The sequence below is a fragment of the Salvelinus alpinus genome, chromosome 36 (genome assembly GCF_045679555.1).
Source record: "Salvelinus alpinus chromosome 36, SLU_Salpinus.1, whole genome shotgun sequence".
In the NCBI taxonomy this organism is placed as follows: domain Eukaryota; kingdom Metazoa; phylum Chordata; class Actinopteri; order Salmoniformes; family Salmonidae; genus Salvelinus; species Salvelinus alpinus.
Genome location: NC_092121.1, coordinates 4,624,464 through 4,647,397, shown reverse-complemented (window position 1 = coordinate 4,647,397; position 22,934 = coordinate 4,624,464). Strand labels below are relative to the sequence as shown.

At 43.6% G+C, this 22,934-nt stretch overlaps 1 long non-coding RNA gene across 1 annotated transcript; it reads left to right on the top strand.

Annotated features, from left to right (window-relative positions):
• Positions 1-3,443: 3,443 nt before the first annotated feature.
• LOC139565303 (uncharacterized) lies at positions 3,444-12,945 on the top strand. The gene is made up of 4 exons (XR_011672886.1): positions 3,444-3,529; positions 4,833-4,897; positions 12,050-12,220; positions 12,314-12,945. It is a non-coding gene; the product is annotated as an uncharacterized lncRNA (long non-coding RNA).
• The last annotated feature ends 9,989 nt before the right edge of the window (positions 12,946-22,934 follow it).

The following is a 22,934-nucleotide window of genomic DNA, read 5'->3' as shown; positions in this document are numbered from 1 at the left end:
ACAACGCAAACAATCATTAAGCGGTAATCAGGACTGGAATATGGCGTCTGCGGTCAGATAGGTCAGTTTACATTGTATTAAACCCACCTCTTTATCTGCGTGCTGCATCGTTGACACAACAGATATGGTGGGGAAAAGCTTATCCCTCTGTAAAGCTTACGTTATCAAGAGCAAAGCTATTACTCCTCACCGATCAGCTACCGATTGACAATACGGTAGTTAGACAGTGTTCACCACACTTGATAAAGGTTCACACAGGTTCCTGTGTGAGACAAGGACACTGATTAGGCATGGCGTTGCCGCCCAAAAGGCCTAACCTATAAATAAGCACCACAGGTATTACCGCAGTTCTAGTCAACCACTACAGACTCAAACCTTTTTACATGTGACACACCACACAAAAGAGAAATTCTTCGGTTGCTGCCATTTCCCCCCAAAACAAACATTGGTTAAGTGGCAAACAAATGAGTATCGGTTGTTCGATCTGCCACAAAAGGGAGCACAACATGAACTCTACATCAAGCAGTGACTACACGATGATGCAATTCGCACCATAGTCACCCTTTCTCTCAGTTTCTATCGCACCGGCAACGCTGCTGTCAGCCTCTGTCAGTCATCCGCAGAGCCAAGAGTGTTGAGTTGAGTGAAGACTACTTCACGCAGCTTCGCCTCGAGCGGCAACAAGGACATTCGTTTGCTAACCTGCTACTGGGAAACAACTCCCTGTGCGAATGTTTACGCTGAGAAAAGCCTTGTTCTGCCACGCCCTGTGCCCTGAAGGGAATGAGAAGAGGAGGCTCCTGTTGGTATATCTATCTGTCTGACAGGAGAGAAGAAGAAAAAAAAAAACACCTGATTTTTCTCTCTCCTTTCTGTCCGTCATCAGGTGTCAAATCAACGTCACGTCCCTCGCTGCTTTATCTCCAGCGCTGAGTGTCAGATACTTGGCGGTTAGCCCCAGACAGTGTCTGCCACAGCAGTGGTGTGATCCCTGGGCCAATGTCCCTCAGGGAGAAAGAAAATGGCTGCTGGTTTGCATTAGCTCCCAGGAGGGCGTCAATGCAGGGTCTAGGTGTTAGAGAGGAGAAGAAGAAAGGTCAATTGGGAACCCACAGTCACGTCATGCTTAAAATGGATCTGCGACTCAGTGTTGTGTGTGTGTCGCAAAAACCTAATGGTACTGTCGGTTTAAGAATTCGGACACTGTTTTTTTTTTTTTTTTTTTTAAAGCTACCTGTAGATGTTGCAGAGTAAAATCACAAAGATAGTACTATAAAGTCACAATAGGTAGCCTATGAAACCAATCTAAGACACTAACTTAGCACATTTTTGTAAACAGGTTAAAAAGCTGTTTGACCTCAAGACTAATTTGCAATTTGTGCATGTGAAATGAACATTGCAAGGTCAAGCACTAAGCCAGACCAGGCTTAGTGAGCCTGAGCCTGAGGGAGGCTCTTAAGGTGTCTCTGTCATTGTGTCCAACATGTCATGGCGCACAGTGTCAATCGGCTTCTCAGACACCAAGCACAGAGTGCACTGCACAGTGAGTGTGTGTGTGTCTGGTTTTGGTTTAGGTGCAGGGGTGAACGGTTCAGATGTCAACAGGTTTCCCTCAGCTCCTGATCATTAGCCTAAGCGTTGTCTTAACCTCAGGCCATGCATGCTCTTGATCTAGCTCAGACATGCTAATGTGATTACAATAGGGTTGTTTTTTGAAGCCTGGAGTTGCACCTGTAGTTGTAGGTCACCCTAGCCATCCATGTTTATGATCACTATACAGTATTTTACAGTTGTAGTTGTAGTCCACCAAGTCGTGGTACTAGTTCACCTGTAGGCCTAGTTGTAGTCCACCAAGTTGTAGTTCTAGTTCACCTGTAGGCCTAGTTGTAGTCCACCCAGTTGTAGTTCTAGTTCACTTGTAGGCCTAGTTGTAGTCCAACCAGTTGTAGTTCTAGTTCACCTGTAGGCCTAGTTGTAGTCCACCCAGTTGTAGTTCACCTGTAGGCCTAGTTGTAGTCCACCCAGTTGTAGTTCACCTGTAGGCCTAGTTGTAGTCCACCCGGTTGTCGTTCTAGTTCACCTGTAGGCCTAGTTGTAGTCCACCCAGTTGTCGTTCTAGTTCACCTGTAGGCCTAGTTGTAGTCTACCCATTTGTAGTTCTATTTCACCGGTAGGCCAAGTTGTAGGTCACCCTAGCCATCTATGTTCATGATCACCATGGTATTTTCCTGACCATTGGACCTGACCTGGGACAACCTCATGTTCTTAGCATCCAATCTTCAGTTATTAAAACAAATAAAAAATTATGAAAGGTGCCGTATTGCTAGATAGACAACATCCGATTAATGATACTAAATAATCAACCACAAATAGACCAGACAAAGCACAAATGTTTGTAGATTGATGCTAGCTATACTGAACAAAAATATAAACACAACATGTAAAGTGTTGGTACCATGCTGTATGAGTTGAAATAAAAGATCCCAGAAACTTTCCATACGCACGAAAAGGTTATTTCTCTCTAATGTTGTGCAGAAATTTGTTTACATCCCTGTTAGTGAGCATTTCTCCTTTGCCAAGATAATCCATCCACCTGTGGCATATCAATAAGCTGATTAAACAGCATGATCATTACACAGGTGCACCTTGTGCTGGGGACAATAAAAGGCCGCTCTAAAATGTGCAGTTTTGTCACACAACACAATGCCATAGATGTCTCAAGTTTTGAGGGAGCGTGCAATTGGCATGCTGACTGCAGGAATGTCCATCATAGCTGTTGCCAGAAAATGCAATGTTAATTTCTCTACCATAAGCCGCCTCCAACGTCATTTTTGAGAATTTGGCAGTATATCCAACCGGCCTCACAACCGCATACCATGTGTACTTCGCCAGCCCAGGACTTCCACATCCGGCTTCTTCACCTGCGGGACTGTCTGAGACCAGCCACCCTGAAAGCTAATGAAATTTAGGAGAATTTAATATCTGTAATAAAGCCGTTTTGTGGGGTAAAACTCCTTGTGATAGACTGGGCCTGGCTCCTCAGTCACGTGAAATCCATAAATTAGGGCCTAATGAATTCATTTCAATTGACTTATTTCCTTATATGAACTGTAACTAAGTAAAATCATTGAATCTGTTGCATGTTGCGTTTATATTTTTGTTCAGTAGTTAACAATGCTAATCAAATCAAATCAAGTTTATTTTATATAGCCCTTCGTACATCAGCTAATATCTCGAAGTGCTGTACAGAAACCCAGCCTAAAACCCCAAACAGCAAGCAATGCAGGTGTAGAATAGTACCATTATGAGGCAATGTAAGACTCAAGGTTATTTTCATAAATGTGTAAGCCTATTAGTATATTTGTTTACATTTACAAAACGCATGGCAAAATGTGGTTTAAATAAAAATACTTCTAGTTTTACCATCGTCCATACCTGACGTTTTTTGGCGTCACCAAACTCGCGCGCATGGGAGTCATTACTTCCGGGCAAAGTACAGGTAGCTGGCGTGACTGGACCAACGAGCAAAGTAGGCTTAGTTCTGTATTGCTACACATTCACTAACTGTGTTTGAAAAAAAATCACTTGTTGGTATATTATAGAAATTACAAACAAAGCTGCATAGGCATGACATGCAGAATGTTTTACTTCTCACCCGATGATAAACATTTGCGTTTTGATACAGAAATGTCTATGGTCCAGTCAGCTGCCCGTGATTTGCGTCGCGTTCATGCACTCGAGTTTGGAGACGACCAGAAGGCAATATAAATAAATATGAACTACAATTGGGCATGCGTTTCGTAAATGTGAACAAAATGTAACGCAATAAATGTATTAACATAAGGGGACATCAACTTGGCTAACCCAACTCATTGATTCATACATAGGCTATTTGCCTCAAATGTACCTGTCCAACCACTAGCTACTATCGATTTTCAAACATTTTGGCTACGGCGAACAGCTTAAAAACAATTTAGTCTTGTCATGACATAATATTTGACAAGACTTGAGAAGTAGGCCGATATGTATTTTGTTTTAGAGAAAACATTTCGTATAGGCTACATGGACTGCGTCAACAGGCTAAACTGTCCTAGTAATAGCTGTGGCCAAATAAGCCAACAAATGGTTCTTCTTATAGGCTAGGCCTACCGAAGGCTCCATTATCCAAATGATTGTGAATATTTTCTCTCTCCATGAAATTCAGTCGTCGATATATGTAATAGGCCTAGAACTATCTGAGAATTCCTATCTGTGGTTTCTGTGACCATTGGCTTACATCTTAAACAAATAAGAAACAAATGGCATATTACAGAAAATACATCTCAAGCCATTTTTGACCAGGGAATGAGAATAACTTTGCAAAATGATCTTCCCACCACGTTACACCACAATGGAAAGGCAGCGGGGCCCCATTGTCATGGCAGCACAGTGATGGAGTGAGTGTGAGCCTGATGCTGGGTTCACACAGAGTGTGAGGGGAGAGAGAGAGAGGGATGGAAGAGAGAAGGAAAAACTAGGCAGGCGCTGCCTGGTGGGGGTGGCTCCCAAACCTTCTAGTGACTGATAATCACACTATACACGTAGCCTACAAAATGAGTCTGCTGAACAGCCTTGTCGAAGCCTGCCTGGCGTGACGCCAATAACACAGCTCAAAACCGCTGCATTGGGAAGAGAGGCAGATCTGATCCCCCATTACGGCTCATGCCATCAGCTTTCAATTAAAGGGTTACCGTCAACAAAACTGACCCTCTCTCCCCCTCAAGTATTGTTTTACCATAGCTGTAGATGTTAATGTTAGCAATTTGAGATGTTTCATGTGTCTTAATTTGCAGGTGGACATTGAAATATGTAACTGGACGTGGACGCAGGCAATGAATTCATATCAGCAGAATATTGGGTGAGTAAAAGCAAAGAGTTTTCTTCACTCCTGGTCATCATCTCTTGACGATTGGTTAAATCAGATGTGTTGATGTTCGGCAGGGACAAAAGCTGACACATACAGCAACCCTTCTGGACCAGTGAATAACACGGGTATATAGTATTCTCAGCACTTTCGGCCCACCAGTGCAACAGTATTAGCATGATCTATTCCCAGCCTTTTTAGTGTCGAGGAAGCTCTCGGCGGTCCAGCAGGCCCTGTAGGACCCACACAGCAGATGTACTGTATCACTGTACATTTTAACCTTGTTGTTTACTCTTCAAATAAATAATAGGGACCTAAGAAGCCACACAGGACTAGTTGTCATTGAATTGTTTGATCTCCATTTAACTTGGTAAAGGCAGATGGCACACATGGGGATTTGAACACAGCACGTGCCAGACTCCTTGTGATTGGGTAATTGATCATCACTCAGATCACTTGAACAATTCAGGAGCCGGTGTAGCTCTGGTCCACTGGGACGGCAGAAGTCTCCATCACTATAGCATGGATCGGTTGGATGGTGGATCGGTTGGATGGTGGATTGGTCACAGTGCCACACCAATTATAAGACAGTCGGTCAGTCAGTCAGGGGACATGATGCAGAGGGAGCTGCACTAATCAGCTCTGGGGGAGGACCGTACTGTACAGAATGCTAGTTCTACACTGTAGGCAGTGGGGTAGGTCTACCTAGCATATTGCTGGTGTCATTGAATTGTCACTGTCTACCTATATGGTTTGACATGCTGATATAGACTAATATTGTAGCAAAGAATTATAGGGATTTCCATAGAGTTCAACCCCTCTTCCTTGGTCTAAATTAGTGTTTTTCAGTTCTGGTCTTGGAGAGCCACAGTGTGCAGGCTTTAGTCCCAGCCCAGGTTAGTGGTCTTGATGATGAGTTGATTTGTGGTCCATATAGTAGAAGAGGACCTCAGAGGCTCCTAAAGATGGACACCATGCACAATTTGGATGACCACCACTCGTCTGAGAGGAGGATAATAGCGGGAAAGCGGACGGTAGCGTAACACTACACTACAGTAGATGTGTGTCGGCACAGGGTTTCCCCATCACTGTGTGTTCAACGCCGGCCGGCCGGCCCTCCCGGTGGTCCAAATTCAACCCGAGTGGGCGTGCGTACGCCACACCGTCTCCTTTACATTAATCGACAGGCAGAGCTGTTTGCCGCACGGCAGCGTCAGGAGAGGCATAGTAATGGGGGGAATGTGTGGACGTTATTAAGTCGTCTGACGGGAGGTCCTCAGCTGTTTTGCAGGGATCATCCATCAAAAGGCAGGCACTCTCCTCTTTCCTCTCCTCTCTGTCCTCCTCGTGTCCAAAGTTATACCAACAAAGCTCACAGTTTATAGGAGCATTAAGGAGACGGTCAGGGGCCGCACTGTAAATCCTCCCACAACTATCTATCTGGAGTGGGCGGCCATTACGGGGCAAGTGGATGAGGCCCGAAACGTGGTCTAATTGGCTGCAGTGTGCGATGCGATAGATAGCGGCTGCTGGTACAAATAGTTGTGCAAACAACGGATGAAAGAGTGGAGGTGTGATTGCTGACATCAAAGTATGGTGTTGTCAATGTCATGACTTCTATTAATTAGGCTAGCAGCCACCCACTTTGTGAGCCAGGTCAAGTACCGTTGGCCAATTAGTTTCATGTTTGTTACTCTTCATAGAGGCAATAAAACAGGCAAATAAGTTGCTGTGTTTGACCATATCAGGTAGTGGTGCATTTACTGTGAGCTTGGCTTAATAGTTTTTACTGTAGGTGTTATATCAAAGGTCAAATAGGGACTGCTTATATTTCTCCTATTTCACACATGTACAAGTGTGTGGTGAAATGGAAATGTTTTTTTTTTGCATATCTCACATAATCACATTCTATCCTTTAAGTCGTGATAGTCAATGCTCAGCTACTGTATAAACAAATGATTGCATCTAGCTGGTAGTGCTGAGAATACCCCAATAGGACCGTCAATATTAGATATCGATCAAATGAGGAGGAGTTGAGGTATTTGACTTTCCAGTTCCTCAACACAACGTTGAGTCATGACGATTGGGTTATTCCTGGACCAATCTGAACGCCTGTGAAATAAAAGTTGCCCCGGAGTGTATACACCATTTAGCAGACGCTTTTATCCGAAGCCATTTGCAGTCATCCATGATTTTTTTTTGATTGGGTGGTCCACGGGAATCAAACCCCACTACCCTGGCGTTACACGCGCCACGGTGTATGAACTGAGCTACATGAAGTCACACTTTTACCGCTCACTTTGGCGATGAATCATCACATTAATTCTGACTCCTGAATTATGATCCATTAAAGGCAGCCGGCTCTACCTTTCATCCCTCCTTTTTTTCTATCCATCCACGAGAGCTAAGCGGGAAGAAGAAGAACGACCTTTAATGAAGAATTAGACGGGAGCTCCTCTAAATCCACCAGGAACCGTCAGGCCCTTAAACAAATGATGAATACTAACCTTTTAACTCCTCAATAAAAAGAAATATCAACCGCAATGTAAAACTGTTGAAGTTTAATTACTTTTTCAAATTGTAACTCCAACCGAGTGGCAGCGATATGACAGATGGTGGCAGCTGCCATCCCACTGCTGCTGCCACTGCCATATCACACAGAGGGGATTCTCTATTCTAGTCTATATCTTTGCTACACTTACAGTATACCTAGTCCTTTTCTCCAAAACAAAATCCATATCTCAGATTTGTCGAATACGGCAGAGTCATGTTGTTTCCGAAATGTAAAAGATGATCTATCGCGATAGGTTGGATTGGTAGATCATCAGATAGTATGTGTATCAGTGACTGGGTCTATACAGCCCATCTATAGTCCCTAGAGCTTCGTTATCTATTGTTGAACTGTGAAAGGGAAACCAGTCCGACAGGTCCTTGGTATATGGCACGGTGCCAAAACTGCCCTAATGTAACGACAGCCCTGACATTTTGTTCAACCAAGATGCTAGTTTGTGGCATTTGACATTTCAACATTGTTTAGTGAGTATAGCCCTCTCCGTCTCTCGTGTCAGGTCTCGCTGTTCAAAGCATAGATTTCTATCACTGCTCAGTGATATTTGTCGCAATTTGACACACTGTCTTGAGTTTCTTCCTACACGCTTGCTGTCTTGTTCCTCGGCTGTGCCCATAGGAGAACCCTTTTTGGTTCCTGGTAGAACCCTTTTGGGTCCCCGTTTAGAACCATTTTGGGTTCCTTGTAGAACCCTCTGTAGAAAGGGTTCGACATTTGAAACCCAACAGGGTTCTACCTAGAAACAGAAGGGTTCTGCTTACAACCAAAAAGGGTTCTTCAAAGGGTTCTCCTATGGGGACAGGCGAAGAACCCTTTAAGGTTCTAGATAACTCCTTTTCTAAGAGTGTATTCATATTCCCATATGTTTCTGTTGTACAGTATGTTGTGAAACGTGCAAATCCTGATATGCTAATATTAATGACAGTACACACATTTAACAGAGGGCCAAAAGGAAGGGGAAGACCATTACGTATGCATTTAACTATGCATTTATATCTTTGTATGTCATTCTCCTCATTGAACCTCTAACGGTACTTGCTGCGTGGTCGCTGAGTTCAGCAAAGGAAACCAAAGGAAGGCAGTGGTGCATGTTGGGAGTTGCTTGTCTGGGGAAGAGATCATTCCTGTATGGCAATTATTAATTCCTGTGAATGTGATTCCTGAATGTCTCAGTTGTTAGAGCATGGCGCTTGCACTGCCACGGTTTTGGGTTTGATTCCCGGGGCCACCCATACGTAAAATGTACGCACGCGTGACTGTGTAGCGCTTTGGAGAAAAGCGTCTGCTAAATGGCATATACATTATTATACATATATATTCATTGCAATGACAGCTTGATAGACTCCAGACCGAAGAGAACAGACAGTAGATGTACACTTGGAACCTTTACCTTGGCTTTAGAATGGCTTCGAAGCTCTGTAAGTCCTCAACAGTTTAGATTGGAATGAGATTGAACAATGGGCCATTATTTCTGGTATTCTGCACACCGTATGTTTCTGCTATTATGAGATGACTTTAGACTCAGAGTCAAGACACTTTAAGGGGTGTCAGATGTAACCGCAAGCACTTGAGTGGGAGTGACTTTAGGTATGCATTACCAATTTGGTGTCTCACCAGAAAGTGCTTAGTAAGGGGGAATTGGAATAGAAAGCCCCTATTATATAAGGGCTTTATCAATGTTAAAAATACTCTTCCTCTGTCACTGGAGTTTCTCAATGTCTTTCTTGGAATGTGAAATCCCTCCTTCTTTACAGTAATGGTTCCAGCAGGAGTCCAAATATATGTGGTCATTTTATGTATATGGTTGCCATGTACCTCAATGAGGGTACAGCTTGGTGTTGGACGCAGGCAGTATATTAATTGCCACTCTGGAGTCATTTGGTAGCTCCTGGTGACTGCACCTCCTGCATGTCCTCAAAAGACATGCGTAGGATACTAGGCCCTCTTAAGGCCAGGAAACTCCGTACACATGTGAGAAAGAGAGAGGGCAGCCTGCCCGGCCTCATTGCTTTATCAGCTGTGCCCTCTCTCATACTTACACCCTTCACACCTCACCCTATGTGGCTCCCCGGCCTGGAGTTTCACCCGCTGTTGAACCTCGTTACCCTCTACTTTAACCAGGTGAAAACGCAGCTCTGTCATACGGATGACATATCTGTCATATAGGATGCCATCTTATGACAACTGACTTTACTGTATGGCACAAACAGTTGTTAAGGTAAGCTCACCATGAAGTATTTAGTCTGCTAGTTTTTCAGGTAAGCTCAGGGGTGAAAGTAAGGCGGTCCAGTACGGCGTCTCTGCAAAATAAATAGTGGGGGGGGTACGCTATACCGGTGGGTAAATCACGAGCCTATCACAACAAATCAAACTAAATGTCAAGAAAACTGCAGGCTATTACACCACTTTCTATCATTACTGCATGTCCGAGCCATGGAGAATGAGCGGAGGGACTTGAAAACGATGGTATCGCCTACGAAATGCGATGTGGTTCGACAAGAACACTTTTTCGCCAAGGCAGAGATGAGTGGCCGACACTGAGACGCACGCAGACAGCAGTGGGCACATACATTCTGGCCTAATGACAATCGTCAAATTCCATTACAGATGTCTCTTTCATTTCACCACTGTTTGGAGGCTGGTAATATGTTGAGAGTGGATGAACGTGCGCGGGGAGCCTAGTAAAGGAGCCCTTTGAAGTGATTATTTGACAATCAGATGGGAACATCATGACTGGTTGTGTTTATGGCACAGTAAAATGGACTACATTTTAAAAGTTAAATGACAAATCTTTACGACTAGGCCCACAGAGATCCTATTGAATTAATAAGGATTCTATATGTAATTCTATGATTAAGGCCATAAAATGTTTTGGTGCAAGCACATGCGCTTATAAGAGGTTCCGTAACGGGAAGAAATGAATTCAACTTTCACCCCTGGGTAAACTAGAGGCTGGCTGCTTGGCTGAATTGGCAGGGCGGTGAGGTGGGTAACATCAATGCAGAGATTAGGACTTTCTTTATTCACATGTACAGTACCAGTCAAAAGTTTGGACACACCTACTCATTCCAGGGCTATTCTTTATTTTTTAAGACATCAAAACTATGAAATAAAACAAACAAATAAAAATATATTTTATATTTGAGATTATTCAAAATAGGGTGGAAGGGTGGCTACTACTTCGAATAGTCTAAAATCTGAAATATATCTATATTTGTTTAACACTTTTAGGTTACTACATGATTCCATATGTGTCTTCACTATTATTTTACAATATAGAAAATAGTAAAAATAAAGAAAAACCCTTGAATGAGTAGGCGTGTCCAAACTTTTGACTGGTACTGTATATACTGTACACTGAGTGTACAAAACATTAGGAACACCTGCTCCTTTCCAAGACTGATCAGGTGAATCCAGGTGAAAGCTAGGATCCCTTATTGATGTTAAATTGATGTTAAATCCACTTCAATCGGTGTATATGAAGGGGAGGAGACAGGTTCAAGATTTTTAAGCCTTGAGACCATTGAGACATGGATTGTGTGCGTGTGTCATTGAAAGGGTGAACGGGCAAGACACAATATTTAAGTGCCTTTGTACCGGTTTAAGTGTGTCACGAACTGCAACGTTGCTGGGTTTTTCACGCTCAACAGTTTCCCTTGTGTGTCAAATATGGTCCACCACCCAATGGACATCCAGCCAACTTGACACAACTGTGGGAAGCACTGGAGTCAACATGGGCCAGCATCACTGTGGAATGCTTTCGACACTTTGCAGAGTCCATGTACCTATGAATTGAGGCTGTTCTGAGGGGAAAAGGGGTGCAGCTCGGTAAGTTGGAAAGTGTTCCTAATGTTTTGTGCACTGGGTATATCGGTCATGCTTGTCTGTTCCAGCCTTTTCTACCACTCATACTCTGCTTGAGCGAGCGACATTAAATGAAGTTATCAGCACCAATAGAGAAGGCTCTAGAGAATGATTTGCTGAAGGAGCATGTGTGTTGTCCTCCTCTGGAAATAATGTAGCTACAGTGCACTCGTCTGGTGTTTCTTTGCAGTTGGCAAAGACAGTAGTCACATCCATGTGAGTTCTGGTTTAGATCAGGCTAATTTTAACCCAAGTAGGTCGGTGAAGTCATCTCCCCCACCCCCTTCTCTCACACAGACACACACACAGACACACACACACACACGGCACACACACAGCTTTCTTGGGGAAAATATGTGTTTTCTAATTAGTCATCTGCAGAGAATGTTTGTGTTAAATATGTTTCCCTCAGTCAGTTCAAGGCCCTTAATGAGCTAGTAACATGACAGTATTTAAATCCTACAGGGTTGCCCTCATTCTATCTACCTCCTTTACTAACAATGCCCAACCGTTCTCTCACTATCTCTCACTATCTCTCACTGTCTCTCTCTTTGTCTCTGTCTGTTTATCCCTTCATTTCCTTATTTTATCCATCTATTTTTCTTCTATCATTTATTTCCCCCTTCCTCATTCTCATTCACCCTCGATCCATTTTGGATCTTAAACATTAGGCCTAACTTGTAAAACACTCTTTAATTCCGTCTCTTTCGCAGGGATCTGCAGCTCAGTGATCCATCACCCTCTCTAGCATCTCACCCACCCTGCTCACCCACCCACCCAGCTGTCAAGCTGTATTTGTGTGTTAGAACAGTGCAGCGTGCGGAACAGAGTGTCGCTGGTTTAAATCCCAAGTCTGATGGGAAACAAATCGAGTGGGATTCTAGGTAGGTACCAGATGCCGTCTCCTGCTGTTGTGCCCTTGAGCAATGCTCGTAATTCCTAAAAATTGAAGCACAGCTTTCTACTTTACCACACAGACTTACTTCACCCAGCCAACCAGTCAAGCCCCACGGCACCCCTATAACACCCACCACGCCACCACTGTCCCCACCACCCAATCATCTCCCTTATGGACTGTCTCTGTCCTAAAACAAATGGAGAAGTTCCTCAGTGACAGGTTTACAGCCATCAAAGTACAGCAGGCCATATGTTCCTCTCTACTATCCAGGGTTAGAGAATACCTTATTTTACAGCCAAAGGCAATAAAGAGGGCTTATCTTAAAAAATATATATGTCTCACAACCTTTACCGGTATGTCCATGTGGACAGTATCAGATCTGCATAATCTAGATTATATTACCTCCAATCTAGATTATATGACCCTCCATCCAGTGCCACCTCTGTACAACTGGGGGTGCATTAGAATAGGAGTTACGGTTGTTATAAGAATGATACCATCTTTGTTTAAACTGATGATGCACTTGTCTGTTCATGTTATGTACTTTGTCATGTTTTGTGTGGACCCCAGGAAGAGTAGCTGCTGCTTTAGCAGTAGCTAATGGGGATGCCAAAAAATAAATAAATAATAATAATAACATATTTGTTTAATTAAACTGCTGTTGTTAGATTGGGTTGGGTTTGTAGCCAATAAACAAAATATGTATTTGGATTTTGATTTCTCTGTTTTCCTAGACTGACAAGACATTGAGATTTTGAAAGAGGGATGCTCGGACGTGGGTCCATGCATCCCAACTGTACATGTAGGAATAGAGGTGTGTGTTTGTGTATGACCATACTTTAGGGCCTTCATACCCCTTCATTTATTTTACATTTTGTTGTGTTACAGCCTTCATTTCAAAATGGATTAAATTGGGTTTCTCTCTCTCACCCAACTACACACAATTCCCCATAATGATGAAGTGAAAACATGTTTTTATACATTTTCACAAATGTATTGAAAATGAAATACAGAAATTTCATCTATTTCTGAAAATCTATTTGACATAAGTATTCACACCCCTGAGTCAATATTTTGTAGAAGCACCTTTGGTGGTGAGTCTTTCTGGGTAAGTCTCTAAGAGCTTTGCACACCTGGATTGTACAATATTTGCACATTATTCTTAAAAAAAATCTTAAAACTGTCAAGTTGGCTGTTGATCATTTCTAGACATCCATTTTCAAGTCTAGATTTTGAAGACTATATAAGTCAAAACCGTAACTAGGCCACTCAGGAACATTCAATGTTGTCTTGGTAAGAAATTCCAGTGTATATTTGCCCTTGTGTTTTAGGTGATTGTCCTGCTGAAATGTGAATGTGTCTCCAAGTGTCAGTTGGCAAGCAGACAACCAAGATTTCCTCTAAAATGTTCTGTGCTTAACTCTATTGTTTATTTTTATCCTGAAAAACTCCCTAGTCCTTGCCGATGACAAGCATACCCATAACATGACGCATGTGTTGTGTTCGAAAAACATAATTCCACTTTTACAATATGTGGTATTGTGTGTAGATCAGTGACACCAAATCTCAATTTAATCCATTTTCAATTCAGGCTCTAACACAACAAAATGTGTAAAAAGTCAAGGGGTGTGAATACTTTCTGAAAGCGCTGTATATTAAGCAGCTCTTTACGGCCAAACTCCGTGTAGTGAAAATTAGTGGGTCGGTGGGACTGAGGCCCAGTTCACCTCAACCAGACCGTGTCCTGCTCCATTGCAGATATAAAGAAAGATGAAAGATGGGGAGGGAGTGAGAAGTGAGGGAGGGAGAGAGAGAGAGAATGCCTTCCAAAACCCTCCACATGACTGACAGAAATGTATGTACGGCACAGCGTCGGCCGTGAGTGATGGCGCATCACTAAATCCCGACACATCCTACCAGACGCTCGCCATGATGCCGGGGTCGTGAATTATCAAGATGCATTATTACACTGAGTGCAACACAGTATCACGGTGTCTGCCAAATTACGTCTGAGCGATGAGCTTATCTTATTAATTAATCATGCTAATATTTACGTCCTCCACTGCAGTTGTTTTTTCAAATTTTGTTCTGAGTCGAAGCAAGCCGTGTAGTACACCACCCATTCACTACAACCCCAGATGTTCATTCCGTTAAAAAAAACAAAGAAATATAAAACACTTTTTGTATCGAGATTTGTCCTCACCGCAAGATGAATGAAGAAGTTTGAGGTTTAATGCTCCCATGCCTAGCATCTATTTTCAGTCCTGTGCTCTGGGAGCCACGGCGATAGATTTTTGTCACAGAGCAGATGTTGTGTTGTGTGGTGCAGCTTTATGGGATGCAATGTCAGTCAAGGGCTTCTGGTGGGGTGTGGGGAGGTAGGGGGACAGGTGAGGGGGAAGAGGGGTACATACACTGAACAAAAATATAAACTCAAAATGCAACAATTTCAACGATTTTACTGAGTTACAGTTCATTTAAGGAAATCAGTCAATTTCAATAAATTCATTGGGCCCTAATGAAGGGGCACAGCCATGGGTGGGCCTGGGAGGCAACAGGCCCACCCACTTGGGAGCCAGGCACAGCCAATCAGAATGAGATTTTCCCACAAAAGGGCTTCATTACAGACAAAAATACTCCTCAGTTAAATCAGCTGTCTGGGTGGCTGTCTCAGACGATCCCACAGGTGAAAAAGATGGATGTGGAGGTCCTGGGCTGGCTTGGGTACACGTGGTCTGCGGTTGTGAGGTCGGTTGGACATACTGCCAAATTCTCTAAAATGACATTGGAGGTGGCTTATGGTAGAGAAATGAACATTAAATTCTCTGGCAACAGCTCTGGTAGACATTCCTGCCGTCAGGATGCCAATTGCATGCTCCCTCAACTTGAGACATTGTGTCATTGTGTTGTGTGACAAAACTGCACATTTTAAAGTGGCCTTTTATTGCCCCCAGCACAAGGTGCACCTATGTAATGATCATGCTGATTATCCTGGCGAAATATAAATATTCACTAACAGGGATTTAAACAAATTTCTGCACAACATTTGAGAGAAATAAACTTTTTGTGTGTATGGACAATTTTTGGGATCTTTTATTTCAGCTCATGAAACATGGGATTAACACTTAACATGTTGCGTTTATATTTTTGCTCGGTATAGTTGACCCACGCACCATGCACTGGGCCAAAACACCTCAGTTAAACTGCCTCTAGCGGGTCAGAATGCTTGTTACCAGGGTCGGGGGTTAGGGGTTTATGGATTGGAAATTGAACATTTTCTGTGTAGATTTGTTCTCCACTTCAACGTTGGTTGTTTTTATATTGACGGTGTAAGTGGGATGGACCTCAAGCCCTGGTGGTTAGGGTCTCATTCAGTGTTTAATCCTAGTTTTATCATGGATTCTCTTTAACAATGTGTATAATTTCTCATGAAAATAACCATAAAGTGTGTGTGTGTGTGGTGTGTGTGTGTGTGTGTGTGTATATGTATGCATGATGTGGTTCTGTTTGAAACATCCACTTCATCAGTGATGGAGCAGTCGAGCTGTCGTACTCAAGACTGTCGTAAATCTGCCTCGCCACATTCCTCCCTCCACCATCAGGCATACCCTACACACACTGCACGCACACACACACACACACACAGCCAGCTGTAGAAACCTTACACACTGCACTGCCCCCCGATGGCCCCGGGAGGTAACAGCAAGTGCTCTGCCCCTCCCCCGCTATCCTCTCATCTTCTCTCAGCCTGAGCAGCAGCTCCCTATTGGCTGTGGTGGAGCCACACGGGCACACACGTGCAGACGCACGCACGCGCGCACGCGAACACACACACACACACACACGCAGACCTAGAAACTCATACATACACACATACATCTGCAAGGACACGTCACACGAGTAAGAAGCAACTTCCCCCGTCTTAGAAGCGCATAGAGTTTCCATCTTTCATCCGTGCGGTGTCACAGCGGCTTGATTGCTCTCCATTGCTCACCATTAGGAAACGGAACGCCATGACAGTTAGCTTGTCTCTCCTTTACATTAGTTGGCCGATGCAGCTGTGGCAGCATAGTAATCCGCCAGGCAGAGCTTTCCATAAGTGGTCTCATTGAAAGAAGCTCGGAGCACGTGTTGGGGGTCAGAGAGTGCACCACATTACTCTTCAGATGGGGTTCACTGGGGGCTCTAGAGTTGAGCTGGAAGAAGGGAAACTGGAGGTTGTGTTTTTATACCAGGCTAAATACCCCCAGACCCCCCCTCGGACTACTACCATCCACAAGTGTGACATTTTGGGATTTTTATATCCATTTAGCGGCCCCGTGCCACTTATCCGTCATACAGTATTTCTCATCGACATGCGAAACGCTGTGTCGAGTGAGTACAGTAAGCAGCAAGTGGGTCGAGGACGGGGGAGAGAGAGAGCAAGTGGAGAGTGCATGTCAGTGCACGGACCCAACGAGCCCTCCGCGTCACAAACAGACAGGAAACTGGCCAATGGAAGTGTTTAACGAAACGCTGAAATGGATCAAACGACAAATAGAGAGGCATAACCATGTCCATAGGCTTTTAAATTGCGCATAACCTCTCATGTTTACTAAGTAGCGTATTTACAGTAAATGCGTGGCCTTTTGGAGGACTGTATTGTTGTTGTAGTGTTGCACGTTCATTCACTGTGCCGCATATTGTGGGTTTCCCTGTTAGACCCCACAGTGGCAGTTGCAGTTCGGGGACTATTGCCATCCTGCCACTAATGAAACTTTCTGTCAACAAGGGCTTGACGTGTAAATGCTGGCATGTCTTTCTACTACACACAGACACACACACACACACACCCCTCAAAACCTGTCCCCCCACTCCCTCAGAAAAATAGGCGTGAACACTTTTGAAAGCCTGTAAAACAAATGACTTATTTTCTTATTCCGCTGTGGCTTGCCCCGGCGAGTCTCTGGCTGCCAAATGTACAAACAAACTGGTTTTTTTGTCCCCCGTTCCCTACCTGTTGGAGTAGAGTGTTGACTCTGTCATAGTCCCTGCAGATGTCTGTGTGTGTAACCAAGGCGTTTCGCTCTGCGGTGCCTGCCATTCCTATGTCTCTGTAAGCGTGTCTTTCAACTCTGGGATAACGAGGGGGGTACAAGTGCTCATTGACCTCCCATTGAATGACTTCAGACTCCAAAAACCACCGAAAATGAAAAAGCAATTACAATGAATCTATGACGATTAGCTCAGGCATGGCGTATTGTATTAGCTACGCAAACGGCATTCAAGAGGCCGTTTTCCCCGTCTCTTATTAGACGGGACGATATTTACAACCACAGCCTGCTTTACTTTGTGTATAAGGGCACAGGTGAAAGATGATATACGGTGTTGGTGTGGGTAACTAACTGGAGAGACTGTCACAGAAACTTTTAGTTTGCATACACCAGTCTGTCTCGGTGGCCACGGGAGTTGCGCTTGGACAGCACTGGATGGCGAAAGCCAACGCTGCTCCATTTTATAAGGATTGGTCATTATAATTATGAATGTGAGCGATTGTGATCCACAGCTGCTGTTGGCTTTCTCTGCATGGTCTACAAAGGAAGTGCACGGGCCCGTGCCTGCAGTGCATGGTTAGATGGGTTGAACTGAAGTTACTCATAGGAGATTTGTACACGTGCAAATAGAGCAGGGTCTGTTCACACCTATACGTTTTTTTGAATAGTTTTATTATTTCAAAGTATGAAATGTAGTATGTAGGATACATCTAGTGTATATTTGTGGAAATTGTATGTCGTATTGATATGAAATGCATATTGAAATGTAACTTTTTAGGGAAGTTAGAAACCAATATACACCGGCAGTTAGAAAAGCCAAGGCTAGCTTTTCAAGCAGAAATTTGCTTCCTGCAACACAAACTCAAAGTTCTGGAACATTGTACAGTCCATCGAGAATAAGAGCACCTCCTCCCAGCTGCCCACTGCACTGAGGATAGGAAACTTTGTCACCACCGATAAATCCACTATAATTGAGAATTTCAATAAGCATTTTTCTACGGCTGGCCATGCTTTCCACCTGGCTACCCCTACACCGGTCAACAGCACTGCACCCCCAACAGCAACTCGCCCAAGCCTTCACCATTTCTCCTTCTCCCAAATCCAGTCAGCTGATGTTCTGAAAGAGCTGCAAAATCTGGACCCCCTCAAATCAGCCGGGCTAGACAATCTGGACCCTTTCTTTCTAAAATTATCTGCCGAAATTGTTGCAACCCCTATTACTAGCCTGTTCAACCTCTCTTTCGTGCCGTCTGAGATTCCCAAAGATTAGAAAGCAGCTACGGTCATCCCCCTCTTCAAAGGGGGGGACACTCTAGACCCAAACTGCTACAGACCTATATCCATCCTTCCCTGCCTTTCTAAGGTCTTCGAAAGCCATGTTAACAAACAGGTCACCGACCATTTCGAATCCCACCGTACCTTCTCCGCAATGCAATCTGGTTTCAGAGCTGGTCATGGGTGCACCTCAGCCACGCTCAAGGTTCTAAACGATATCTTAACCGCCATCGATAAGAAACAATACTGTGCAGCCGTATTCATTGACCTGGCCAAGGCTTTCAACTCTTGTCAATCACCACATCCTCATCGGCAGCCTCAACAGCCTTGGTTTCTCAAATGATTGCCTCGCCTGGTTCACCAACTACTTCTCCGACAGAGTTCAGTGTGTAAAATCTGGTGGCCTGTTGTCCGGGCCTCTGGCAGTCTCAATGGGGGTGCCACAGGGTTCAATTCTCGGGCCGACTCTCTTCTCTGTATATATCAAAGATGTTGCTCTTGCTGCTGGTGAGTCTCTGATCCACCTCTACACAGACGACACCATTCTGTATACTTCTGGCCCTTCTTTGGACACTGTGTTAACTACCCTCGAGACTAGCTTCAATGCCATACAACTCTCCTTCCGTGGCCTCCAACTGCTCTTAAATACAAGTAAAACTAAATGCATGCTCTTTAACCGATCGCTGCCTGCACCTGCCCGCCCGTCCAGCATCACTACTCTGGACGGTTCTGACTTAGAATATGTGGACAACTACAAATACCTAGGTGTCTGGTTAGACTGTAAACTCTCCTTCCAGACTCACATAAACCATCTCCAATCCAAAGTCAAATCTAGAATTGGCTTCCTATTTCGCAACAAAGAATCCTTCACTCATGCTGCCAAACATACCCTCGTAAAACTGACCATCTTACCGATCCTCGACTTTGGCGATGTCATTTACAAAATAGCCTCCAACACCCTACTCAACAGATTGGATGCAGTCTATCACAGTGCCATCCGTTTTGTCACCAAAGCCCCATATACTACCCACCACTGCGACCTGTACGCTCTCATTGGCTGGCCCTCGCTTCATACTCGTCGCCAAACCCACTGGCTCCAGGTCCTCTACAAGACCTTGCTAAGTAAAGTCCCACCTTATCTCTACTCGCTGGTCACCATAGCTGCACCTACCCGTAGCATGCGTTCCAGCAGGTGTATCTCACTGGTCACCCCCAAAGCCAATTCCTCCTTTGGCCGCCTCTCCTTCCAGTTCTCTGCTGCCAATGACTGGAACGAACTACAAAAATCTTTGAAACTGGAAACACATCTCCCTCACTAGCTTTAAGTACCAGCTGTCAGAGCAGCTCACAGATCACTGCACCTGTACATGGCCCATCTATAAATAGATCAAACAACTACCCCTTCCACTACTGTATTTATTTATTTTGCACCCCAGTATTTCTACTTTGCACACTCATCTACTGTCAAATCTACCATTCCAGTGTTTTAATTGCTATATTGTATTTACTTCGCCACCATGGCCTATTTATTGCCTTTACCTCCCTTATCTCACCCCATTTGCTCACATTGTATATAGACTTATTTCTCTACTGTATTATTGACTTGTATGTTTGTATTACTCCATGTGTAACTCTGTGTTGTTATATGTGTCGCATTGCTTTGCTTTATCTTGGCCAGGTCGCAGTTGTAAATGAGAACTTGTTCTCAACTTGCCTACCTGGTTAAATAAAGGTGAAATAAATAAATAAATAAAATTGATAGGTATGACAGTCAACATCCCGGGTCTGTGTAGTTAGTATCAACATGGAGAGTGCCAAGTAAAGGATGTACGGTCACTGGCACAGTGAGGTGATGTAATGTGACTCGCAACTTGAATATCGCTCATTCATAATGACGCTGGGGCCTGGATGAGGCAAAAGCTTAACACATCACGCAGCACAATGCTGAGAGACGAATTATGGCCTATGTGCCATAGGGATCATCAATCTATCACCTTGTCAAATGCCCTTACATGACATTCACTAGGTTATTACTTTATAGAATGTTTCCACATTTTGTCAGTCAGAATTTGTGTTCTGAGTTTTTTTTTATCACTTTGAAATACCCCCCCAGCTTCCAAAAAGACTGCCTTCAAATGGTCTCCCGCAGATATGTCTCTCCCAGACCACCCAACATTTGACTGTAGAATAATTACATCGTTGCTTTCCTTTATTCTGTCTCAATTCTCTCTCGTCTTTTAATATCCCCTAGGATGAGTACCTAAGCACTTTTGGCTGAAATGTGGAAAAGGTTTCCCTCTTAAATCCCACCCTAGGGAAGAGGCTGTCTGAAAAGCATGTTCAGAACCGTTAATCATTAGCATCTAAATGTACTTATCCTCTTACACCGAATTCAGTAGTCCCATTCTAAGTCCCCAGGAAAGGAAAGGTGACTAGATTGGGGCCTTCCCGTGGGTTCCCTGAATGCCTCCATGGTAAAAACATGACCCGTGTTCTGTGAAGATGTGGGAAAGTCTGCCTCTCTATCCCTGAGCTAAATATAACCACTGTCTGGATTCTTTTTTTTGTCTCTCTCTCTCTCTCTCTCTCTGCTCTCTTTTGACATCCATCTTCTTCATGTTTTTAATGTTACTGTGAGACCATAAGTCCTCCAGGCCTCGGCTGACAGCTTTGTGTGCTGCCTGGCTTTGGAGATGTGCAGTCTTCTGCCCCCCCTTCCCTCCCGCTCAAACTCGGAAGAGTTTTTGCATATATTATGATGACATTTTGACGTTTTTGTTCGTTTTGTACTTCGGTAAGGTTTCTTTTTCGGCTGTTGGGTACATCATTTTTTTTCTTGAGGCCTTCAATAAAGCCTTTGTTTCATGCACATTTTTTAAATTGAGAAATACTGCACCAAACATCTTAGTTAGATGTAAAATTGCGCGACTAGTTATTTTAGATTGATTCTGACTATTTTGAGAAAGTGTATACTGGTTATGGCATCTCAGAATGGATAAACAGCAATATTGCTGCTTTTTTTCTTGTTTTTTAAGCGAAGGTCTTACACGGAACCCAAACCGGCTGCGCGTGCGCTATCGTACATAAATTTATTTTGTCATATATCAAAACAAACTCTGAACCAATGACATTCATTTGGGGATCGGTCTAAAAGCATTACACAAGTATGGCAATTTAGCTAGTTAGCTTGCACTTGCTAGCTTATTTGTCCTATTTAGCTAGCTTGCTGTTGCTAGCTAATTTGTCCTGGGATATAAACATTGAGTTGTTCTTTTACCTGAAATGCACAAGGTCCTCTACTCCGACAATTAATCCACACATAAAACAGCCAACCGAATAATTTCTAGTCATCTCTCCTCCTTCCAGGCTTTTTCATCTTTGAACATATGGTGATTGGCATCTACACTTTCATAGTATTACCATGACAACCGGCAAAACATTTCGTCTTTCAATCACCCACGTGGGTATAACCAATGAGGAGATGGCACGTGGGTACCTGCTTCTATAAACCAATGAGGAGATGGGAGAGGCAGGACTTTCAGCGTCGCGCAATAATTGAATAACATGGATTTCAAAATGTATTTTGCGACGCGAGCGGTGTGGGCAACCTATTATAAGGGAGTATGCGAGCACACTCGTTCGGTTTGAGAGAGAGAGAGAGAGAGAGAGAGAGAGAGAGAGAGAGAGAGAGAGAGAGAGAGGATTGGGTGATGTTAAACTTGAATGTGTCTTAACGTTAATTTATGTCTTTCAGGCAGTGGTGGAAAAAGTTTAGATTGGGTGATGTTAAACTTGAATGTGTCTTAACGTTAATTTATGTCTTTCAGGCAGTGGTGGAAAAAGTTCCCAATTGTCATACTACATATTTTCTATTAAGATACCTTAATAGAAAATGACTCAAGTGAAAGTCACCCAGTAAAATAGTAAAAGTCTAAAAGTATTTGGTTTCAAATTAACTTAAGTATCAAAAGTATGATACATTTCAAATTCCTTAAAACCTCTACAGGATCGGTGTCCCCCCATGGGACAGATAAGCTAACATAGGCTAATGTGATTAGGGATGTTACATATTGTTTGTACAGATGAACGTGGTACCTTCAGGCATTATGGAAACTGCTCCCAAGGATGAACCAGACTTGTGGAGGCCTACAGATTTTTTTTGAGGTCTTGGCTGATTTCTTTTGATTTTCCCATGATGTCAAGCAAAGAGGCACTGAGTTTGAAGGTAGGCTTGAAATACATCCACAGGTACACCTCCAATTGACTCAAATGATGTCAATTATTCTATCAGAAGCTTCTAAAGCCATGACATCATTTTCTGGAATATTCCAAGCTGTTTAAAGGCACAGTCAACTTAGTGTATGTGAACTTCTGACCCACTGGAATTGTAAT